We start from the raw sequence: 23,892 nt of genomic DNA, 5'->3' as shown, positions 1-23,892 counted from the left end.
ACCATTGTTTGAGCCTGCTTACATTTGGTGCTAAAATTTCATGCACACGTATGTCTCACTCACATTACTAGATTTGGCACTGCATGGAATTCTAGAAGCATTTGCACCATGCCACCCCCCCCCGCCTTATACCCCGTTTGCGTATATAAACAAGCATTTGCAATGAAATAGGTCTCTCATTTGCGAGAATTAGAGCTATTTGCATTGTAAATGACTATGCCTTTTATTTATGTGTTGTTTTTCAAAACCGATAAAAATTAAAAGGCATGGACAGTTACAATGCCAATAGCCTAAACTCTTGCGAATGCGAGACCGATTGCATTGTAAATGCTTGTTAACTATATAGACCTGCTACACATTCTGGGCATGAGTATATCTGTTATTTGAAGACACTGCTTGATTTTTTATGGTTTACAGAGACACTGTTTTAGCCTACTGGACCGAGAGGATTGTTGCACACAATGCTGTTTTAAAAGCGGCTAAAAGCAAGGTGAGTGCATGGCATTTATTGCCTCCGCTGGAAGTGTGGTGAAGAAGAGAACCTGTCAGTTTACTTTCATATTCTAGTACATTTAATGTGTTGCTGGTTGACAACTCATCATTTTTCTGCATGAACACACAACTTACCGGGTTTCAATACAAAAACCATAAATAACATCACATTGCTATTATTTGCATTAATTCTAGACTGGCACATAACAAAAGTAAACAACAGTCTTAAATGGCTTACATACCCATTAATGAGCGCTCTCCTCTGTATCAATTCAAGCTCAAATGAACCGAGCGCTGCTATAGGCTAACTGCATCTCCGACCGGGAAGGCGGCAAACCCTACTTTTAGACTGCAAATCGGGAATACAGGCCAGGAATTATCCAGGAAATGTCGACTGTGGTTGACTTTTGTGAAACCTTTACAGAAGCAATACGGGATCCTATGCCCCTCTAAGTTGGCACCTAATGCCACCTGCCCGACCTATCTGACCCCACTAGTGAACCTCACACCTGGGCCTGCTTATTACCCTGGTTACCATACCCATAGTGGTCCCCAGCTGAGCGGACAGGACCCACTACGATCAGCCATCCCCAGGTTATTACAGTCCTGACGAGACCCAAGTATTTGGATTTAGGGTGAAACGCCGTTGACACACATATAAAGACACACTGCAATTTTGTATAGGTGGCACATTGATAACATTCTCTGTGTTTTCCATTGTATTAAATCTGAAACAACCAACATACCACATATGTTCACATCATTCACTAATGTGGTTCAGTTTTGGTTTTCTTTCACTTGGGCCTTATTTATTCCTATTTTTCTTCTTTTCAAGTAAAATCGGTTATCATTCACATATTTGACAAATGTCTTAGATTGAACAACTGTTTCTGTAAGAAAAATAAAAACTTTATTCAGCTTAATCGAAGTATAACACAGGATACTGACTTCTCTCTTTTTGAAATAATGTTTATGTTGATTTAATCAAAACAAGAAAATGTCTGTCATGAAAAAAGCTTAAACTGAAATGCTTGCAAAGATTAAGTACACACAGAAAAATCTGTGACACTACGAATCTCTTCTTCAAATTAATTCCATGTGAATACTTGTTCCAAGGTCTCTAGATACCCATGTTCACATGGACAGTAGGATCGCTTGTTTGTTTGGCTGCACTATTTTAAGCACTAATGTCAGCAATAAAATATATAAAAAAAAGAAACAAAGACGAAGGTGCACCAGATAAAAAGAGTCCAAATCCAAACAAATGTCCGTAATGTTTCCTTTTATTTTCTTCTAATATGAAGAGATAAAACCCAGCCAACGCGTTTCGTTCCACACTGGAACTTCTTCAAGGCTGTAGACAAGCGACATAACATATAAATGACATATACAACATATAAAGCAATACACATCACAAAAAGTATAATACATAAGAAAACTATAAGTACAGGGATCAAACACGCACATACACCGTAAAAAAGTGACACATATAAATATTATCCAAGATATTACATACATAAAACATTTAAAACAAACATGTAACTTTACATGTCTGAGAGTGTAACACATGCCTATATTGTGAGCATTTTTAGGATAAACCTATCCTAGTTAATTTCAAATCTTAATTCATGTTTATAGCTAACCCACTGTATTTCTTTGTTTTATATATAGGACAAAAAATTATTTTTTAATTATTTATTAGAAGAAGAGAACAACAAGAAAAACAGAAAAAATGGTGGCAAGTCTACAATGATCCTTTTTACGTGTCTGCCACGACAAGGGCAACATGGAAGAAAAGGGGGGGGGGGGGAGGGGAAAGGAAGGGAATTGTGAATACAAAGGGAAGGAACGGGGTAAGAATACGGAAATGGTGGTTTAATCATCCTAGCCATAGAAATATGAATAAAAATATCTAGGCACTCACGAAAAGTAAGTTCTTTATTTAATTCAGATGCAGAATGCAGTTTGGCACCATCCCGTATGCATGGGAAGTTCCCGAAATCGAAAATCTAATGTGAAAGTAATGTATAGATATGTGCAGATTGGAAACTAAACATGAAAATTATTAGGTGAAGATTAAATAGTCCTAGGTACAGAGAGCACCCAAAAGGCTAGCATTGTCTATTTCAAAAACACGAAGTAAGGCAAGATTACCAAATTCAAGAAGGGGCTCCAAGTTGTGAGGACTATTCGTACATTTAAAAAAAGAGGCAATAAAATTGGAGAACTATAAACCATTCCTAAACCTGATCAGTCCATGATATAGTAATTAAACACAGGGGAATATATAATCGTATGCTAATAACATTGATATAGGCGTAAACAAATCTCATGCCGCACAATCTCTAAGTGATAATCAGAAATGGACTTACCCAGTCTATGAGTATTAGGCTTGGAAAGCGTTTAATATACCACAAGTTTTCAAAGAAGTCGAGTTTGTCGGTTTAGTACACTCCATAATAAGAGCAGGATTAGAGGGGTTCCAAGATTCTGGGGACAAAAATAGAAAAACTAATGATCCACTTGTGCCGTCTCCAACCTACCAAAATACACAAAGTCTATGACATATATATTAAAAACCAACTGCCTTATGGTCAATGTATTAAAAGAGTGCTGGTACCGCAACCCCCATCTTGTGGTCGATGCCCCAAAGATGGATATCGGGTCTAAAAATCCCGTACAGAAATGCAATGTATAAATAGTAAACTGCCGAACGCAGTAAGAGACAAATTTTATTTATTTTATTTATTTATGTAGCTTATAAAGCGCACAGCTACCCCCAGAGGGGTGTCCCGGCGCTAGAACCTGAGTCTTAGAGGGGAGAGAAGGAACAACAGGGGAAGTGGCATGATAAATCAGAGTCTGGAAAAGAGCCAGGTTTTGAGTCTGGCCCGGAAGATAGATTCGGAAGGGCAGAATCTGAGATCGACTGGCAGGGAGTTCCATAGTTTTGCAGCAAAGACACTGAATCCTCTGCCACCCATTCTAGATAGTCTAAAGCGGGGAGAGATCAGAAGGCGCAGGTCATTGGATCTCAGAGATCTGATGGACCGGGATATTGAAACTCGTTTTTTTAGGTAGTTTGGTCCACGATCATTAATGGCTCGGTGAGTCAGAGTGAGGATCTTAAACTGAATACGGCTGGCCACAGGTAGCCAGTGCAGTTCCTTACGATATGCGGCAGCTGACTGATACACGGCACGAGGAGAGAAGTCTGAAAGTCGCGCCAGCTCCATTTAAGGAACGGGTATAGTATAACCCCTTCTGTAGTTCCAACTGTTCAAAGAAACATTAAAAGAAAAGTTCCTTGATAGCATATAGATGCTCTTACCTAGGAAGTCCCGTATACCGAACGACCAGGAAATTAGTTCGTTCCCGCTGCAAAAGGTATCCATGTCGCGCCCCAATGAGTTTAAAAATATAAGCACAGGAAGTGTCAATCAGGTGTTTGTCGACTACATTCCATCCCTCGCGATCTTTCTATTCGAGGGGAAAAGTATAGAAAAAGAGACGCCATGTTAGAACTGTAAAAATCCAATGTGCAAATATTAAAAAGCATATTGGTGTCAAGAGAATTTAAACACAGGGAGAGTTATATATCCGTCTACTGGATAGTGGGACAGAAGATAGTCGACCACCTTCCATACCACGCGATCTTTGGATTCGAGAGGAATGGTATAGAAAAAGAGACGCCATGTTGGAACAGTAAAGGTCCTATGTGCAAATATCAGACCGCATGTTGGTGTCGAAAAGAGGTTATACATAGGGAGAGTTGTTAGTTATAACATAATATATATTCGTGTGCTCAATAGTGTGACAGATTGTTAATACCAATACCACAAGTTATTATGAATTGGAAAAGAAAAAGCAAAAACGCACGATTTGTTAGAAAGGAGGGCGCCATGATGGAACGGTCAAGCAAACCATTCCTATATTGTCCCCGACATTAGAAAGTATGTCATTCTTTACAGAAATAAGAAGGGGTTTCAATTCTTTTGTAATAATAAAGAAAGAAAAGACCAAAAGAACCAAAATCTCAGAGAAACGACCTAACAGGGGAACCAACAAAGGAGGACTCCTTTGAATATTGAATTGTTGCCCCCGAATATAATAGCATGTCCATTTCAAGAACCCGAATGGGGAAAGTTTTCCATATTCGGGGAAAGAATGTTATCCAAGGTCTCACGTATTTCAGAAAACGAAAAGATAATAAAGTCTAATTAATATTGGGGAGATATCCCATCATGACAATGCATAAGCTGCTAGCAAGGTACATCTTAAAGAAATAAATGCATTTCAGAATCGGAATTGTGACCCTGCGTTATGGCCCGCAAGCGACAAATCCACTTCGACTCCAATTGCCTGAGTGCCAATTCACGGTTTGTGCCCCTCTTACTTATAGGTACATGATCAATGCCGCGAAACCAGAAGATATTACTGCCATTATGTTTGTTATTATAATGTTCAGTAATAGGGTATCTGGTATCCCTATTGATTAATGCTCTCCTGTGTTCTTGAATTCGGATTTTTAAGCATCGTGTGGTACTCCCCACATATATGATGTTACATTCACATCCCAAGATATATACCACATGAGTGGTGTTGCAGTTAATGAAATGAGTAACGTTGTAGATCCGTCGGCTATTAAAGGAAAAAGACGTCGTTTTATTTTTTCCACTACTGCAAATATTGCAGAGACTACAAGTGAAGAAACCATTCGGTTTCTTGGGTATCCAGTTGCCATTTCTTAGAGAAGTCACACCATAGCTTGGGCAAAGATGTTTTCTCAAAGAGGTCCCTCTTCGGTATGTAATACTTGGCCTGTCTGTGATACAGTCCTTTAATCCGGAGATCGAGGAAAGGAGATGCCAATTTTTGCGTAAAGCATGAAAAATGTTATTACTATAAGTAGTATATTGAGTAATAAACCTCATTTTGTTGTCATTTTTTAGGGACCCCCCGTACAGTGGGCGTCTCAAGTAAAGTGGAGTCCCTGTTTGTACCAAGAATTCTCTGTTCAGCTTTATCTAGCAGCTTGTTACTGTAACCCCTTTTTTCGAATCTTCCCCTTGTCGCCTTGATATTATACAAAAAGGTTTTCTCAGTGCTACAGTTTCTCCTGATACGAGTCATTTCACCAAATGGAATATTATTGATGATCGAGCTAGCGTGGGCACTGGATGCATGTAACACCGCATTACACGCTGTCTCTTTTCTATACAACTTGCTTTGTATCAACCCATCCTCAATAAAGAAGTTTATATCTAAAAAATTGATGTTGTCATTGTGATAGGACATTGTGAGTTTAACATTAAAGACATTGTCATTTAGGTACTCAAAGTATTGTTGTAACATTTCAACAGACCCGGACCAAAGGCAAATAATATCGTCTATGTACCTCCCCCAAAACACGATGTATTCTGTTCAGGGGGAGGCACTTCGGGCCCAGGCATGCTCCTTCTCGTACCACCCCATAAAGATGCAGGCGTACGAAGGAGCAAACCCGGAACCCATCGCAACGCCCTTGTTCTGTTGGTACCAATTAGAGTCATGTAAAAAGACATTATTCGTTAAGATAATATCAATGTGGTCGACAAACACCTGATTGACACTTCCTGTGCCTATATATATATTTTTTTTAAATAACATTTTATCCACAGCAAGTACATCAACCATGACATTCACATGACACCCATTGGGCTTGAATACAGATTAGGGCATTAGAGACCACAAGCATTACATCAAGGGCATTTAACGCAGAAACCAAATCAGTTTTACGACAATGTATAGGTGGTTCCCGCCACAGTTTGGGGCCAGAGAGGCTTCAATCCTCGCATCGTAGGCTAGGTTTCCCCATGCACTCCGGTCGGGGCTCCCACCCCCAAGTCGTCCAATATAGCCTGTCTCTCTCGTCGGAGTTCTATTGTGGGAGAAATGCAGATGCCCCCCGATATTTGTTCCATCGTCCCCATTTGTGGTCCCATTTTTTGGGGCAGCCGCGACTCTTGTAGACCGTTTTCTCCGCTACCATCGCTACATCCATTTCTTGAGCCCATGTGCGCAGCGATGGCACCGCGGCTACCCCCCATTCCTTTTGGCTATGACCCAACCCATCGCCACCCACTCCTGCTCCGCTTGGGTAAGGTCCGTATCGTCTCACACATTAAGGAGGTAAAGCTGGGGGGAGGGAGCAACCGACTTACCGATGGCTCGCGCCATCTGACGGGTGAGTTCTGTCTAATATTGCTGTATGGGGGGGCAGGCCCACAGGATATGTGTGAATGTACCTACTTGATGACAGTCACGAAGGCAGAGCTCATCTGGACACCTACCCAGTTTACATAGCAGGGTTGCATCAAAATACACCCGATGCAGAACCTTGAGCTGAACCAGGCGGAGCCGCAGTGGTATCGCCACTTCCCGAGGGGAGGCCACCGCATCCCTCCAGTCCTCATCAGGCATGTCACCCACCTCATTTTCCCACCTGGCCCGTAGTTTCTGCATTGGATCAGCGCGAATATTAATTAACTTTTTGTAGGTTAAGGAAATGGCTCTACGGTCCATCGGGTCTTGCAACAATCTGTCTTCCAAAGGGGAGTAGTTTGGAAGGGCCGACCCGGGGGGCAGGGCACCGTCTATAGCATGGCTAATTTGTAGATAACGATAATGCTCAGTGGGTGCAAACTGATACTTAAGTTGAAGCTCTGCGAAGGACGCCTTCCTGCCTTTAACCCATACGTCTCCCACAGTTGAGATGCCAATAAGATCCCATTTATCGAACCCCGCGCAGGTACTCAGCCGCCCCAGACAGTCTGGCTCCCAGAGTGGGGTAGCCCTAGTCAGCCGTCCAGACCATCCCATTCGCTTCTGGAGCCAGTGCCAGGTTTTCACCGTTCTGGCCGTGGGGCCAGTCAAGCCTAGTTTCTTCGGGTTTGAGTACAATGCCCTGTTATATCCTCCCTTCCCCATGAGCAAAGGTCCATTCGGAAGCTCGGGTCACCGTGGGATCCAAACACCCACTGGTTTATCGCGATCAGTTGTGTCGCCTGGTAATAAAGGCGTAGGTCCGGTAGTCCAATCCCTCCGTCATACCAGCCCATAGTTAGTTTTTGCATTGCAATGCGCGGCGGCCCGGTGTGCCACAGTAACCCACGCAGAGTTGCGTCGATCTTTAGGAAGTAGGCTTCTGGGATCTTTATAGGCATGTTCTGAAGGGCGTAGAGAAAACGGGGGAGGTCTAGCATCTTAAAAAGGGCTGCCCGGCCCAGAAGTGTAAGGGGCAGTGTTTTCCAATGGACCACATCGGACTTAAACCGCTGTAGTGGGCCCTCGAGGTTCCGCTCATAAAATAGTGCTGAGTCTATCATTATAAAAATACCCAGGTACTGGAAACCCTGCTTCGCTATCGGTATATTATATCCCCTAGGGCTCAGCGGCGGGTCACCCCAGAGGGGGTACATCTGGGATTTGGACCAGTTAATCTGGTACCCAGAGTGGGCCCCGAATATATGAAAAATGTGCAATACCCGACGGATCGAACGCGCCGGGGAGGCCAGGTACAACAAGATATCGTCCGCATAGAGAGAGATGCGGTCTTCATGATCCGCTGTCCATTTAAGGCCCCTGATTTCTGGCTCGCTCCGGATCCAGACCGCGAGTGGCTCAAGTGCCAAGGCAAAAAGGAGCGGCGACAGGGAACAACCCTGTCTCGTGCCGAGGGAAAAGGAAGTCGAACGATGGTTATTGACTGATACGTGGGCTGTGGACATGGTATACAGTAGTCGAATCCAACCCAACAACCGGGGGCCTATCCCCACACGGATCAGGACCGTGAAGAGGTATTCCCATGCAACCGTATCGAACGCCATCTTAGCATCAAGCGCAAGCAATAGTGCTTCCTCTTGGATTGTTGCCGCCCGTCCCAAGGCCCCGTGCACACGGCGCACATTGCGTGCGGTATTACGGCCCGGCATGAAACCCGACTGGTCCGGGTGGATCAAGGCCGCAAGATAGGGGAGCAGGCGATTGGCCAGCAGCTTCGCCAGGATTTTAGCCTCCACTGTGATCAGGGAAATGGGCCTATACGATGCACATTCGTCCGCCGGTTTGCCTGGTTTACGGATGACCACTATGGCGGCCTCGCGGATTTCGGCCGGAAGGGAGCCGGTCTCATAGCTCTCCTTGTATAGGTTGAGCATATGGGGTGCCAGTTTCAGAGCCATTGATTTCATAAATTCTATCGGGATGCCGTTGGGGCCCATGGCCTTTCCGGAGCGGGTATCTCGTATGGCTTTCTGGATTTCTTCCAGTGAGATATCCGTCTCCAGCGTCTCTTGGTCTTGCTGGGAGAGACACCGCACCTGAATAGTGGCCAGGAGGTCCGCCGCCAGATGTGCCTGCGAGAGTTGCGGCGGAGTGTATATTTGCTCGTAGTATACTGCGAGCGCTTCGGCGATGTTTTGGGGATCCGTGATCAACACCCCATCTGGCCCTTTGACCGCTCCCACCCATCGCGCGGCCATTTCTTTCCGCTCCAGCCATGCCAGCAGTTTGCCAGTGCGTTCCCCCAACTCATAGATTCTGTGTCGGGTGGCGAGGATTCGTTGGCTGGCCTCCTCACAGAGTAGTTGTTTGTAGTCCCGTTTCGTAAGTTCAAGTAAGTGTTGGGCCTCGCGGGTTGGTGTGCGCGCAGTTTCCTGTTCGAGATGGAGTATCTCCGTCTCCAATTCGGTGACCCGTCGCCTCCACTCAGCTTTGTGTCCCACCATCAAGGACAGCGCTCTCCCCTTTATAACTGCCCCGTAAGCGCCCCATAAGGTTACAGCAGAAACAACCGACCCTACGTTTTCGTCAACATAGTGGTCAGTGTCTTGACGCAAGGAGTCTCTGATGTGTGGGATTTTCAGCAGCCACAGCTGAATTCGAATGGGACCAGGTTGTCGCACTGTAGTTATCCCAAAGAAAGATCTCACCGGGGAGTGATCGGAGATTCCCCGTGCTAAGCCCGAGGAATCGGTGAAATATTGGATGTACTGCGCTTGCGTAAAAAGGTAATTAGCCGTGAGTGACTACCGTGCACTCCAGATTGAAAAGTATAAAGCGTTTCACTGGGGTGCGACCATCTCCAAACGTCCACCAGGCCGAATGCGTCCGCGAAATTGCTCAGTTGCGAGCCCCGCGGATCATTCCTTCGTGGTGGATTACGGTCCCTTGTGTCATCCATCGTTAGGTTAAAGTCGCCGCCCAGAACCACAGCGCTCTCCGGAAGGGCCATCAGGATTTTCCCTACATCCGTCAGGGTCTGGCGCTGAAGGCCCGGCGGCGCATAGACCGAGAGCAAGCTAAGGGCCCTCCCCTCCCAACTACCTGAGCAGACCACATACCTACCCTGAAGGTCGGTGTGGGTTGTGTGGAGCACATACGGGCAACCCTTTCGCAGGAGGATCCCCACCCTCCTGGACCCAGAAGTAAAGCATGAGTGTGCGAGCATAATATATCCCTTTCGGTTGAGGGCCTGACAGGAGTTGCGTTTCTTGGAGCAATACTACATCTGCACGCTGTCGGTGTATGTATTGTTGCACTATGCTCCGTTTAATTTTATCGCCTAGCCCATTAACATTCCAGGACACTAAGCCAAGTCTCTGCGCCATAGCCACCAGATCTATGGAACACCATGTCCGAGTGGTCGGAGTGACTTGTGTGCCGGGGACTCATAGCCCTCCCCCTTAGTGACAATGCGCGTAGCACCTCGTCCCTTAAAGAGACGGCGGATAGGAGATTTGGGGTCAGTAGGTGAATAATTTGTGCCTTGCTGGGACTACGGTTACCGTGTGGGATTGCTGCAAGAAAAAAACAATGAACAACAACCTTTCCAACCAACTTAATCCCATAAACTACCCAACCCTCCCTGCTCCCCTGTAGAACGGGACTAAAACCGCCCGCCTCCCCCAACGTGCAGAGTGCCTGTCGCCCTCCCATTAACACTTAGAGGAACGTGCGCTGCCCCACTCCCAACATAGCAGCTGATAGCGTTACCAAAAGTTCGCCCTCTTGCCCTCCCCCCCCCCAACCCTACTATCGCCAGGTCTTAGAATTCCGTTTACGCCACACCCGGTTTACTAAAATCACTGTCCATCCCATAGTCATTATGCCGGAATAGGACCCCCCCGAGCCCGGCAGGAAGACCATTCCATCCGCAAGCTCATCAGTGAGGGGGGGGGGGGCCCCATCTACGTCCCTGGTGGCTCAGTTTTCACCTCACAAATGATTACACTGGAGGACACTTTGGGCCATGCAGCAAAGGGATCAACTCACTCCCCTTACCAGGTCTAACTATAGCAAACAGAATGTCATCGTGAGGACCGTGATACGCTTCTCAACCTCCACCAGGGACCTCCAGTGCGACCATGGTGGGCCATACACTCGCTTACCAGCGTCCATCGTTAGTGGTCCTCCGTCGGGCCTGGGGCCTCAGCATCAGAGCGCGAAGGTGAGCGCCGTCTTTCGCGCCAGTCCTCGGCCGCATCCGCAGCCGAAGCTCCCTTTTTTACGCTTGTCCACAGTGCGCCAACCCTCCAGCCAGTCCCAAGCGTCCTCCGGGCGCATGAAGAACCACACTTTGCCCTCTGCCTCCACTCGCAGCTTGGCAGGGAACATCATTGCATATTTGACGTCGTTGTCCCGCAGGGCCTTTTTGACATCTTGGAAGCTTCGCCTTTGTTTCTGGACTCGTAGGGTAAAGTCTGGAAAGAACGTAACGTTGCTATTCTCCAGAGTGACGGGCGGAGCCGCCCTCGCCGCTTGAAGGATGATGTCGCGATCCCGGGAATTGAACACTCGGGCCACTATTGGTCTAGGAGGGGCCCCCGGCCTGGGGCGGCCCCCCGGCACCCGATGGGCTCTTTCAATGGAAAAACACTTGGAGTCCCCTAGGACCAAGTCTCCACGAAGAGGTCAACCGCCTGTCCCTCCGCCCGCTCCGCAACACCAATTATTCGAACATTGTTCCGGCGCATCCTGCCTTCATAGTCGTCCAGCTGCCGGGCAAGCACCTCGTGGGAGGCGTGCAGGTCAGTGACCTCTCGTTTGAGGTGGCTGGTGTCACTTGACAATTCCTTGGTCGTCTTTTCCACTGCACCCACCCGTTCGGCGATCTTTCGTACGTCTTCCCGGATCAAACCCACATCGGTGGCCACAGTGTCAATTCGCAGTTCCAGGGACGTCTTGACAGCGGTAATGGCGTACAGAAAGTCTTTGTTCGTCGGGTCAGGCTTCCCCTCCGAGGCCGGCGGCCCCGCCCGATCCCCGCCCGGCTGTTGGTGCCATGCGAATTTCTCTAGCTTGGTCTGCAATGCAGTCTTGGCATGCCGCCCGGATGGCATGATCACCCTTCAGTGGGCACTCCCCAGCCGTGAGGAGCCGCCGCTAGTCCCCGCCGCCTGCGGTAGAGACCCCCACCCGGCCAGTCAGTTTTCGCGGCCGCTCCCCAATCGCCAGGGCACTCCACTCGGGTAGGGCCAGCCTCCGCCCCCCACGTCCTTGCTTCACCCTCCGGCGGCCTGTCACCTTCCAGACGGGGGCCACCGCAGTCCACAGATCTTCAAGGAGACCCTCCCTCGCTCGGGCGAGTCTGTGCTTTTATTTTTAAACTCATTGGGGCGCGACATGGATACCTTTTGCAGCGGGAACGAACTAATTTCCTGGTCGTTCGGTATACGGAACTTCCTAGGTAAGAGCATCTATATGCTATCAAGGAACTTTTCTTTTAATGTTTCTTTGAACATTTGGAACTACAGAAAGGGTTATACTATACCCGTTCCTTAAATGGAGAAGGCGCGACTTTCAGACTTCTCTCCTCGTGCCGTGTATTTGTCTCTTACTGCGTTCGGCAGTTTACTATTTATACATTGCATTTCTGTACGGGATTTTTAGACCCGATATCCATCTTTGGGGCATCGACCACAAGATGGGGGTTGCGGTACCAGCACTCTTTTAATACATTGACCATAAGGCAGTTGGTTTTTAATATACATGTCATAGACTTTGTGTATTTTGGTAGGTTGGAGACGGCACAAGTGGATCATTAGTTTTTCTATTTTTGTCCTCAGAATCTTGGAACCCCTCTAATCCTGCTCTTATTATGGAGTTTTAAAAATGAACTGTACTAAACAGACAAACTCGCCTTCTTTGAAAACTTGTGGTATATTAAACGCTTTCCAAGCCTAATACTCATAGACTGGGTAATTCCATTTCTGATTATCACTTAGAGATTGTGCGGCATGAGATTTGTTTACGCCTATATCAATGTTATTAGCATACAATTATATATTCCCCTGTGTTTAATTACTATATCATGGACTGATCAGGTTTAGGAATGGTTTATAGTTCTCCATTTTATTGCCTCTGTTTTTTAAACGTACGAATAGTCCTCACAACTTGGAGCCCCTTCTTGAATTTGGTAATCTTGCCTTACTTCGTGTTTTTGAAATAGACAATGCTAGCCTTTTGGGTGCTCTCTGTACCTAGGACTATTTAATCTTCACCTAATAATTTTCATGTTTAGTTTCCAATCTACACATATCTATACATTACTTTCACATTACATTTTTGATTTCGGGAACTTCCCATGCATACGGGATGGTGCCCAACTGCATTCTGCGTCTGAATTAAATAAAGAACTTACTTTTGGTGAGTGCCTAGATATTTGTATTCATATTTCTATGGCTAGGATGATTAAACCACCATTTCCGTATTCTTACCTTCTTTCCCCCTTCCTTCCCTTTGTATTCACAATTCCCTTCCTTTCCCCTCCCCCCCCCCTCCCTTTTCTTCCTTGTTGCCCTTGTCGTGGAAGACACGTAAAAAGGATCATTGTAGACTTGCCACCATTTTTTCTGTTTTTCTTGTTGTTCTCTTCTTCTAATAAATAATTAAAAAATAATATTTTGTCCTATATATAAAACAAAGAAATACAGTGGGTTAGCTATAAACATGAATTAAGATTTGAAATTAACTAGGATAGGTGTATCCTAAAAATGCTCACAATATAGGCATGTGTTACACTCTCAGACATGTAAAGTTACATGTTTGTTTTAAATGTTTTATGTATGTAATATCTTGGATAATATTTATATGTGTCACTTTTTTACGGTGTATGTGCGTGTTTGATCCCTGTACTTATAGTTTTCTTATGTATTATACTTTTTGTGATGTGTATTGCTTTATATGTAGTATATGTCATTTATATGTTGTTATGTCGCTTGTCTACAGCCTTGAAGAAGTTCCAGTGTGGAACGAAACGCGTTGGCTGGGTTTTATCTCTTCATATTAGAAGAAAATAAAAGGAAACATTAAGGACATTTGTTTGGATTTGGACTCTTTTTATATGGTGCACCTTCCTCTTTGTTTCTTGCTTCTTCAACTGAACTTCAGTGGAGTGGTTCTACGGCACACTCTGGAAGATTTGTGCACAGGAATGGAATAATAGTTTGAGACTTTGGGATTTTAAAGTGCTAAACCGGTAGTCAGTCGTAGCTTTTTGTCACAATATTTTCTATCTTGACTGTTTACGCACTTATCCCGTGGGTGATATAATATCAATTAAAATATGTCTAAATTTGACGATGGTCGAGAAGAGATGGCACACAATCTCTTCGGTACAGGGATTTCTAAAGAAAAAAATACTCCAGAATCAACACAAAACAATAGTTTAAAAACACTGTTTATAAGACTAGAACGTTTGAAAAAACAGGAACTTAGTCGACGGTGGGATGGTATTACCCTAAAACAATATATGGAAAATGGTAAGGTCCCAAGGGGTTTACGCATCCTAATTTTCCCGACCTTTGAGGACCTTAGTGATGCCCTACTTAAAGAGTGGGAATGCCATCTAGAGGGAGCATCACAAACTATGATGAGAATTTTGGTAAAACATGCAATGGAAAAAAAAAGGGGAAAAACTTCAGGAAGAGATTATCATAATTGAAAAACTAATTGGTGAAATGGAAGAAAAAGATCTGATTGAAAAAAACTATGCTATCTTAAAACAGATCATAGATAACCATCAGATATACCTAAAAGACAAGAAGCTTAGAAAAATTAAAAGAGATGACAGGGATTATCGTGATGGAAGAATCTATACCTTCCATAAAAAATTTGATAACGTATAAGGGTCGGAGGATAAGAAAAGAAATAGAGAAGATAAGGATGTAAGTGAAGATACTGGTTCCATTAGCAATACATCTGTTTCGTCACAGGGAAGTACTACCTCATCCTCCATGGCAAATAATGTCCCTTTAGGGGAAGGGGCTTCGTCTTTTCAGAAAGAACTAGCAAAATTATGAATCTCAAGTCGACTCCAACAAAAGAAAGAACAACAAAAATCAGACGGGGAGGGAGGAGGACAAAAAGCAAATCCCAAAACTACAATCGGAAAAATGGAAACTCAAACCAGAACCAGGAAGGCCAATATCAATTAATCGCAAGTAATGAAATTGTTACTACAGATGTTGATGATGATTGCCATTTGAAGATTGTTAATCTTTCTAATAAAATGCTGGATGAAGATGAGATGAATATCCTCAGTAAGGGTCTAAATTTTAGTCCAACACAAAGTGGGGATTTGGTTAATGCTCATGTAGATTTGTTCAAGTTTGTCAGGATGTTAAAACTTCGTGATGTTTTCTCAAACAGACCACAACAATCTATCAAGGGTATACCCCCACGAGAACCAGATTCCCACACAATCGCTGACGTCAGAAATATACAATGTCTCCTGTCCATTTGTGATGATGACACTCATAATATGTCCACCTTATTAGATGACTTTGAAATTAGACAGGATGGCGATGTGGCAAGTGGTTTACGTCCTAAATCCAAATTTATACCCACTTTTGGTTATAACTCGAACATCGACGTTTTCCATAAGAAAATGTCAGAGGCATTATATGCATTAGAAGCACCAAAAAAATATAAGCCAAAACTAACACAAAACATCTCCCTTACTGAAAGATTGGCCCTTCAACGCCTAAGTGAGGATACCACCATTGTGATACGTGAGGCAAACAAAGGGGGTAATGTGGTCATCATGAACCGTCTTGACTATCTTAATGAAATTAATCGACAACTGGGCGATACCTCTTGCTGTAGACTCATTACACATAACCCTATCCCTAATCTTATTACCACCATAAATGGCAGACTCATTGAATGGAGAGACGTATGTTTGATTTCGGAGGACGAATATAGATACCTTAAAGTTGATCGTCCATCATACCCTTGTATTTACGTTTTAACTAAAATACATAAAGGAGGTCCTTTTCCCCCTGGAAGACCAATTATCTCAGGGGTGGGATCATCCACTGAGAACTTATCTAAATTTGTTGATGTCAAACTACACAAATTTGTACTTGATCATCCATCATATGTAAGAGACAGTAAAGATATCCTGGTCAAATTTAGAAATTTTCAATGGTCGGACGAACTTCTGTTTGTGACTTTTGATGTCGTAAGCTTATATACCTGCATTGATAAGTACTTTAGGATCATGGCCATGCGCTCTTTCCTGGATAGAGAAGGGGCTGAACTCTATGAATACAACGAAATGATTGTTGAGATGGTTGATATTATCTTAACGAATAATTTCTTTTTACATGACTCTAATTGGTACCAACAGACCAAGGGCGTTGCGATGGGTTCCGGGTTTGCTCCTTCGTACGCCTGCATCTTTATGGGATGGTACGAGAAGGAGCATGCCTGGGCCCGAAGTGCCTCCCCCTGGACAGAATACATCGTGTTTTGGGGGAGGTACATAGACGATATTATTTGCCTTTGGTCCGGGTCTGTTGAAATTTTACAACAATACTTTGAGTACCTAAATGACAATGTCTTTAATGTTAAACTCACGATGTCCTATCACAATGACAACATCATTTTTTTAGATATAAACTTCTTTATTGAGGATGGGATGATACAAAGCAAGTTGTATAGAAAAGAGACAGTGTGTAATGCGGTGTTACATGCATCCAGTGCCCACGCTAGCTCGGTCATGAATAATATTCCATTTGGCGAAATGACTCGTATCAGGAGAAACTGTAGCACTGAGAAAACCTTTTTGTATAATATCAAGGCGACAAGGGGAAGATTCGAAAAAAGGGGTTACAGTAACAAGCTGCTAGATAAAGCTGAACAGAGAATTCTTGGTACAAACAGGGACTCCACTTTACTTGAGACGTCCACTGTACGGGGGTCCCTAAAAAATGACAACAAAATGAGGTTTATTACTCAATATAATACTTATAGTAATAAAATTTTTAATGCTTTACGCAAAAATTGGCATCTCCTTTCCTCGATCTCCGGATTAAAGGACTGTATCACAGACAGGCTGAGTATTACATACCGAAGAGGGACCTCTTTGAGAAAACATCTTAGCCCAAGCTATGTTGTGACTCCTCTAAGAAATGGCAACTGGATACCCAAGAAACTGAATGGTTTCTTCACTTGTAGTCTCTGCAATATTTGCAGTAGTGGAAAAAATAAAACGACGTCTTTTTCCTTTAACCCCTTCAGCGCTGCGCGGATTCCCCCGCGGTGCTGAAGGGTTCGAGCGCGGGCGGGGCCATGACGGAACGGTTCCGTCATGAGCACAGCTCAACCGATGCTCATGACGGAACCGTTCCGTCATGAGCATGGAAGGGGTTAATAGCCGACGGATCTACAACATTACTCATTTCATTAACTGCAACACCACTCATGTGGTATATATCTTGGGATGTGAATGTAAAATCATATATGTGGGGAGTACCACACGATGCTTAAAAATCCGAATTCAAGAACACAGGAGAGCATTAATCAATAGGGATACCAGATACCCTATTACTGAACATTATAATAACAAACATAATGGCAGTAATATCTTCTGGTTTCACGGCATTGATCACGTACCTATAAGTAAGAGGGGCACAAACCGTGAATTGGCACTCAGGCAATAGGAGTCGAAGTGGATTTGTCGCTTGCGGGCCATAACGCAGGGTTACAATTCCGATTCTGAAATGCATTTTTTTCTTTAAGATGTACCTTGCTAGCAGCTTATGCATTTTCATGATGGGATATCTCCCCAATATTAATTAGACTTTATTATCTTTTCGTTTTCTGAAATACGTGAGACCTTAGATAACATTCTTTCCCCGAATATGGAAAACTTTCCCCATTCGGGTTCTTGAAATGGACATGCCATTATATTCGGGGGCAACAATTCAATATTCAAAGGAGTCCTCCTTTGTTGGTTCCCCTGTTAGGTCGTTTCTCTCAGATTTTGGTTCTTTTGGTCTTTTCTTTCTTTATTATTACGAAAGAATTGGAACCCCTTCTTATTTCTGTAAAGAATGACATACTTTCTAATGTCGGGGACAATATAGGAATGGTTTGCTTGACCGTTCCATCATGGCGCCCTCCTTTCTAACAAATCGTGCGTTTTTGCTTTTTCTTTTCCAATTCATAATAACTTGTGGTATGGGTATTAACAATCTGTCACACTATTGAGCACACAAATATATATTATGTTATAACTAACAACTCTCCCTATGTATAACCTCTTTTCGACACCAACATGCGGTCTGATATTTGCACATAGGACCTTTACTGTTCCAACATGGCGTCTCTTTTTCTATACCATTCCTCTCGAATCCAAAGATCGCGTGGTATGGAAGGTGGTCGACGATCTTCTGTCCCACTATCCAGTACACGGATATATAACTCTCCCTGTGTTTAACTTCTCTTGACACCAATATGCTTTTTAATATTTGCACATTGGATTTTTACCGTTCTAACATGGCGTCTCTTTTTCTATACTTTTCCCCTCGAATCGAAAGATCGCGAGGGATGGAATGTGGTCGACAAACACCTGATTGACACTTCCTGTGCTTATATTTTTAAACTCATTGGGGCGCGACATGGATACCTTTTGCAGCGGGAACGAACTAATTTCCTGGTCGTTCGGTATACGGGACTTCCTAGGTAAGAGCATCTATATGCTATCAAGGAACTTTTCTTTTAATGTTTCTTTGAACATTTGGAACTACCGAAGGGGTTATAATATACCCGTTCCTTAAATGGAGCAGGCGCGACTTTCAGACTTCTCTCCTCATGCCGTGTATTTGTCTCTTACTGCGTTCTGCAGTTTACTATTTATACATTGCATTTCTGTACGGGATTTTTAGACCCGATATCCATCTTTGAGGCATCGACCACAAGATGGGGGTTGCGGTACCAGCACTCTTAATACATTGACCATAAGGCAGTTGGTTTTTAATATATATGTCAGACTTTGTGTATTTTGGTAGGGTGGAGACGGCACAAGTGGATCATTAGTTTTTCTATTTTTGTCCCCAGAATCTTGGAACCCCTCTAATCCTGCTCTTATTATGGAGTTTTAAAAATGAACTGTACTAAACAGACAAACTCGCCTTCTTTGAAAACTTGTGGTATATTAAACACTTTCCAAGCCTAACACTCATAGACTGGGTAAGTCCATTTCTGATTATCACTTAGAGATTGTGCGGCATGAGATTTGTTTACGCCTATATCAATGTTATTAGCAAACGATTATATATTCCCCTGTGTTTAATTACTATATCATGGACTGATCAGGTTTAGGAATGGTTTATAGTTCTCCAATTTTATTGCCTCTTTTTTTAAACGTACGAATAGTCCTCACAACTTGGAGCCCCTTCTTGAATTTGGTAATCTTGCCTTACTTCGTGTTTTTGAAATAGACAATGCTAGCCTTTTGTGTGCTCTCTGTACCTAGGACTATTTAATCTTCACCTAATAATTTTCATGTTTATTTTCCAATCTACACATATCTATACATTACTTTCGCATTAGATTTTCGATTTCGGGAACTTCCCATGCATACGGGATGGTGCCAAACTGCATTCTGCGTCTGAATTAAATAAAGAACTTACTTTTGGTGAGTGCCTAGATATTTTTATTCATATTTCTATGGCTAGGATGATTAAACCACCATTTCCGTATTCTTACCTTCTTTCCCCCTTCCTTCCCTTTGTATTCACAATTCCCTTCCTTTCCCCTCCCCTCCCCTCCCCCCCCCCCCCTTTTCTTCCTTTTTGCCCTTGTCGTGGAAGATACGTAAAAAGGATCATTGTAGACTTGCCACCATTTTTTCTGTTTTTCTTGTTGTTCTCTTCTTCTAATAAATAATTACAAAATTATTTTTTGACCTATATATAAAACAAAGAAATACAGTGGGCTAGCTATAAACATGAATTAAGATTTGAAATTAACTAGGATAGGTTTATCCTAAAAATGCTCACAATATAGGCATGTGTTACACTCTCAGACATGTAAAGTTACATGTTTGCTTTAAATGTTTTATGTATGTAATATCTGGGATAATATTTATATGTGTCACTTTTTTACGGTGTATGTGCGTTTTTGATCCCTGTACTTATAGTTTTCTTATGTATTATACTTTTTGTGATGTGTATTGCTTTATATGTTGTATATGTCATTTATATGTTGTTATGTCGCTTGTCTACAGCCTTGAAGAAGTTCCAGTGTGGAACGAAACGCGTTGGCTGGGTTTTATCTCTTCATATTAGAAGAAAATAAAAGGAAACATTAAGGACATTTGTTTGGATTTGGACTCTTTTTATCTGGTGCACCTTCCTCTTTGTTTCTTGTTTTTATCTATTTTATTGCTGACATTAGTGCTTAAAATAGTGCAGCCAAACAAACAAGCAATCCTACTGTCCATGTGAACATGGGTATCTAGAGACCTTGGAACAAGTATTCACATGGAATTAATTTGAAGAAGAGATTCGTAGTGTCACAGATTTTTCTGTGTGTACTTAATCTTTGCAAGCATTTCAGTTTAAGCTTTTTTCATGACAGACATTTTCTTGTTTTGATTAAATCAACATTAACATTATTTCAAAAAGAGAGAAGTCAGTATCCTGTGTTATACTTCGATTAAGCTGAATAAAGTTTTTATTTTTCTTACAGAAACAGTTGTTCAATCTAAGACATTTGTCAAATATGTGAATGATAACAGATTTTACTTGAAAAGAAGAAAAATAGGAATAAATAAGGCCCAAGTGAAAGAAAGCCAAAACTGAACCACATTAGTGAATGATGTGAACATATGTGGTATGTTGGTTGTTTCAGATTTAATACAATGGAAAACACAGAGAATGTTATCAATGTGTGTTATGTCGCTTGTCTACAGCCTTGAAGAAGTGTGGAACGAAACGCGTTGGCTGGGTTTTATCTCTTCATATTAGAAGAAAATAAAAGGAAACATTAAGGACATTTGTTTGGATTTGGACTCTTTTTATCTGGTGCACCTTCCTCTTGGTTTGTTGCTTCTTCAGCTGAACTTCAGTGGAGTGGTTCTACGGCACACTCCAGAAGATTTGTGCACAGGAATGGAATAATAGTTTGAGACTTTGGGATTTTAAAGTGCTAAACCGGTAGTCAGTCGTAGCTTTTTGTCACAGCAATAAAATAGATGCTGTGGTGCCCGCAGAGGTATGTTTTCAATATGTACAATATGCTCTCGATGGTGCGGGATACTGAGCTCTGCTGGGGCCCTAATGATGCAGATGGGACACGCACAGATCTGCCAGTGCCATCCAGGAGAAGTAACAGGCAGGTTCGGATGAAGCAAACCAGTGGTAAGCAATGGGAGTTCTCCTAGCCCAGTGACCGAAAACAAAACGTTACGAAGAGACAGCACATGCGCTGTCTAGAAAAGACCTAAAACAAGCATTGGCATAGCCAATAGGTCTCGCCTTTGGGACCTTATAAGTGTTTAGCCATGCAACAGTTGCATAACTAAATACTTATAAGGTCCCAAAAGCGAGACCTATTGGCTATGCAAAGCGGCCGTGAAAGTGATCGCGATCAAACATCAAAGCGGCCTTGCGGCCACGAAAGTAATCGAGGTAAAGCGCAGCGCGGCGCATGCGCCCGCGCACATGCACTGTAGCTCTAGGCTGGCCTGGTAGCACTTTTTGGAGCCCTCTCAATAAGTCTCGCCAGACCAGCGCATGCGCTGGGTCAGGCGAGACCTAATGAAGGCCAGACAGCAAGGGACTTCAAGAAAGAAAAGAGCAGAAGCCAAAAGGACTGTTAATCCACGTTGTTCTAGTTACCTCAAAAAACCAAAAACGAAGCAGGAAGAATAAAGGTACAAATTGTCCTTTATTTTGTGATTTCAAAGTGCAAATGTAAAGTATAAAAGTGCACAACTGCAAAACAGGGAGGACAATGGCACGTGGACAATGTTTCACCGAAATCCATAGGCTTTATCAAGGTCATGTGGCAAATTTGTAAGAGCTTTTCAACCTTCATGTGGTAACTCAATGCAGGAGAAGTCCATTATTAAAGAGCAAGGAGTCTGTGCTCAACTGTAAAATCATCACAATAACCATTCTAGAACTACTGGATATTAAAGAAATTAATTTTGCTTGCTACCAATAGCAAGGAGTCTACTATAGTCCTTTCGTTTCTATGGCATAGAAAGAAGCAGAGGACTATAATGAAGGGCCTCTTATCACCCAACCTGAATTTTACATGGAAAACTAAAACATAAATGCAGGATTCAAAATAGACAACTTTGGGTTCTCTGAAAAAGATTATAGTTTGGAAAGGAAGTGTTCATTAACAACTTTCATAGTAAAAGCTCCTCAACTATCTTTAATGCATTGCAGTACAAACACTCCATTAGAGGCAGAAGAATACACTCCACAGTCAGCTACATGAGGTGACAGAAATTATCTGGGCTGAACTGAATAGAATTCACAACATGTTAAGCCAACGGTTAAAAGACAGTGGTAAAAAAAAAATATATTTTTTTTTAAATGATCGAAAGGACCCGACAAAAAGCCCAATCTAAAGGCCTGATTTAGATCTTGGAGGACGGGTTACTCCATTACAACGGAAACAGATATTCTGCCTGCCGAAATATAAATCTCATTATATGCTACGGGATTTATATTTCGGAGGAATAGATATCTGTGACTGCTGTGATGGAGTAACCCATCCACCAAGATCAGGCCCATAGTCTTAGGAACAATAGGTCTGTTTGAACGCTGGTAGGCCTAAAAGGTGAGGTGTCTTTACTGAGGCATCTTTGTTATATAGCAGCCAAGATTGGTCCTATCTACTTTTAAGCTAAACATTGGAGTTGTATGAATACTGTCAGTCTTAGGTGTAAAGGAACAAAAAATCCTTTCAAGGGGGCGTGGCCAGGCAAGACGGTCGGGTAGACATGATCCACATTGGCTTGGCCGCCGCAGCGCTTTTACACCGGGGAATAGAGCATTACCCAGAGACCAGACGACAACTGGTTTCTGCTCGATGCGAGGCCTCATGGGTGAAATTGAAACAGATGAGGGGAACTGATCGAAGAACTAGAATTGGCGGAACTGAGCCCCACGGGAGAGAATCAATGGAGTAAGTCCCGCTGTTGAAGGTTGGGCATTGCCGGACCCCAACGAGAGAGACAACTTACCGAATGTGGGCTCTGCCTGAGAGCACTGGCGATCAAGGGGAGTCGACCGCAGCCAGGTGTCAGTGGCGAAATCGACGCCTCAGCAGCAGTGAAGCAGGGCACGAGGAATCCTGGTGAGACCGGCTTCCACAAGTGCAGTGGCTTGGCCGGGGACCACGGAGACGTGAGACGCCAGTAAAGGTAGGAAGCAATAAAATTGAGTGCCGCTGCTGTTGCCGAACCTTGAAATGGTGGCCCCGGGCCAGAGGCCTTGCGAGCTTCAAAAATAGAAGGGCCCAGAAGCAGATCATCCAAATGGTATTTGGGAGGTCCTGACTGCGTGAAAGTACCAGGGCACGGTCTTAATGGTCCCTGTGGGGTGCTACTGCTAACGGCACCAACATCCTCGGAAGATTCCTGACTGATCCTTACATGGCGACCATTCAGAAGAACCAGGCCTAGGAGCTTAGCAGCAAGGGCCCAGGAACACAACACACATGTACATCAAGAGAGGTCCACAGGGATGAGGGACAGCCCAGATGCCACCGAAAAAAAACTCTCAAACAGGGTGTCCAGCTACTTCACACAAAACAGAAAAGAAGGGCACACAAAAGCCAAACGAAACGGCAAGCGACATGGCACTCACCAAAGATGATCTACTGGCCTCTCAGGGACTTTAAAAAGGAACATCGCGCAGAGCTCAAACTGTACATAGCTGCATCAATGGACCAGTTAAAGGTAGACCTTCCCGACCGCATGGCCTCCATTCAACAGGATGTGGACTCAATGGCACCAGAACGCTCGATTTGAAGGCCAAAACTCTCGAGCTAGAGCAAAATGCAACAGGTACGAAGGAAGCTGTGCAAGACCTCAAAGCTCAACTACAC

At 43.6% G+C, this 23,892-nt stretch overlaps 1 protein-coding gene across 8 annotated transcripts in view; it reads right to left on the bottom strand.

The window, feature by feature from the left end:
• The window catches only part of FMR1 (fragile X messenger ribonucleoprotein 1), a 491,218-nt gene that overhangs the window by 433,017 nt on the left and 34,309 nt on the right, over positions 1-23,892 (bottom strand). For 2 of the 8 annotated variants that reach the window (XM_085607993.1, XM_085607998.1), the window contains exons 2-3: positions 2,865-2,982; positions 1,239-1,382 (exon numbers count right to left, since the gene is read on the bottom strand). The exons of 4 other annotated variants lie outside the window; for them this stretch is intronic. The gene's annotated coding sequence lies outside the window, so the exon portion shown is untranslated. The remainder of the gene's footprint in view (positions 1-1,238; positions 1,383-2,864; positions 2,983-23,892) is intronic. 2 more of the 8 variants (XM_085607997.1, XM_085607994.1) reach the window with 1 other exon arrangement.

Source organism: Triturus cristatus, chromosome 5_2, assembly GCF_964204655.1.
Source record: "Triturus cristatus chromosome 5_2, aTriCri1.1, whole genome shotgun sequence".
NCBI lineage: Eukaryota > Metazoa > Chordata > Amphibia > Caudata > Salamandridae > Triturus > Triturus cristatus.
This window is presented reverse-complemented; position numbering and strand designations above follow the sequence as displayed.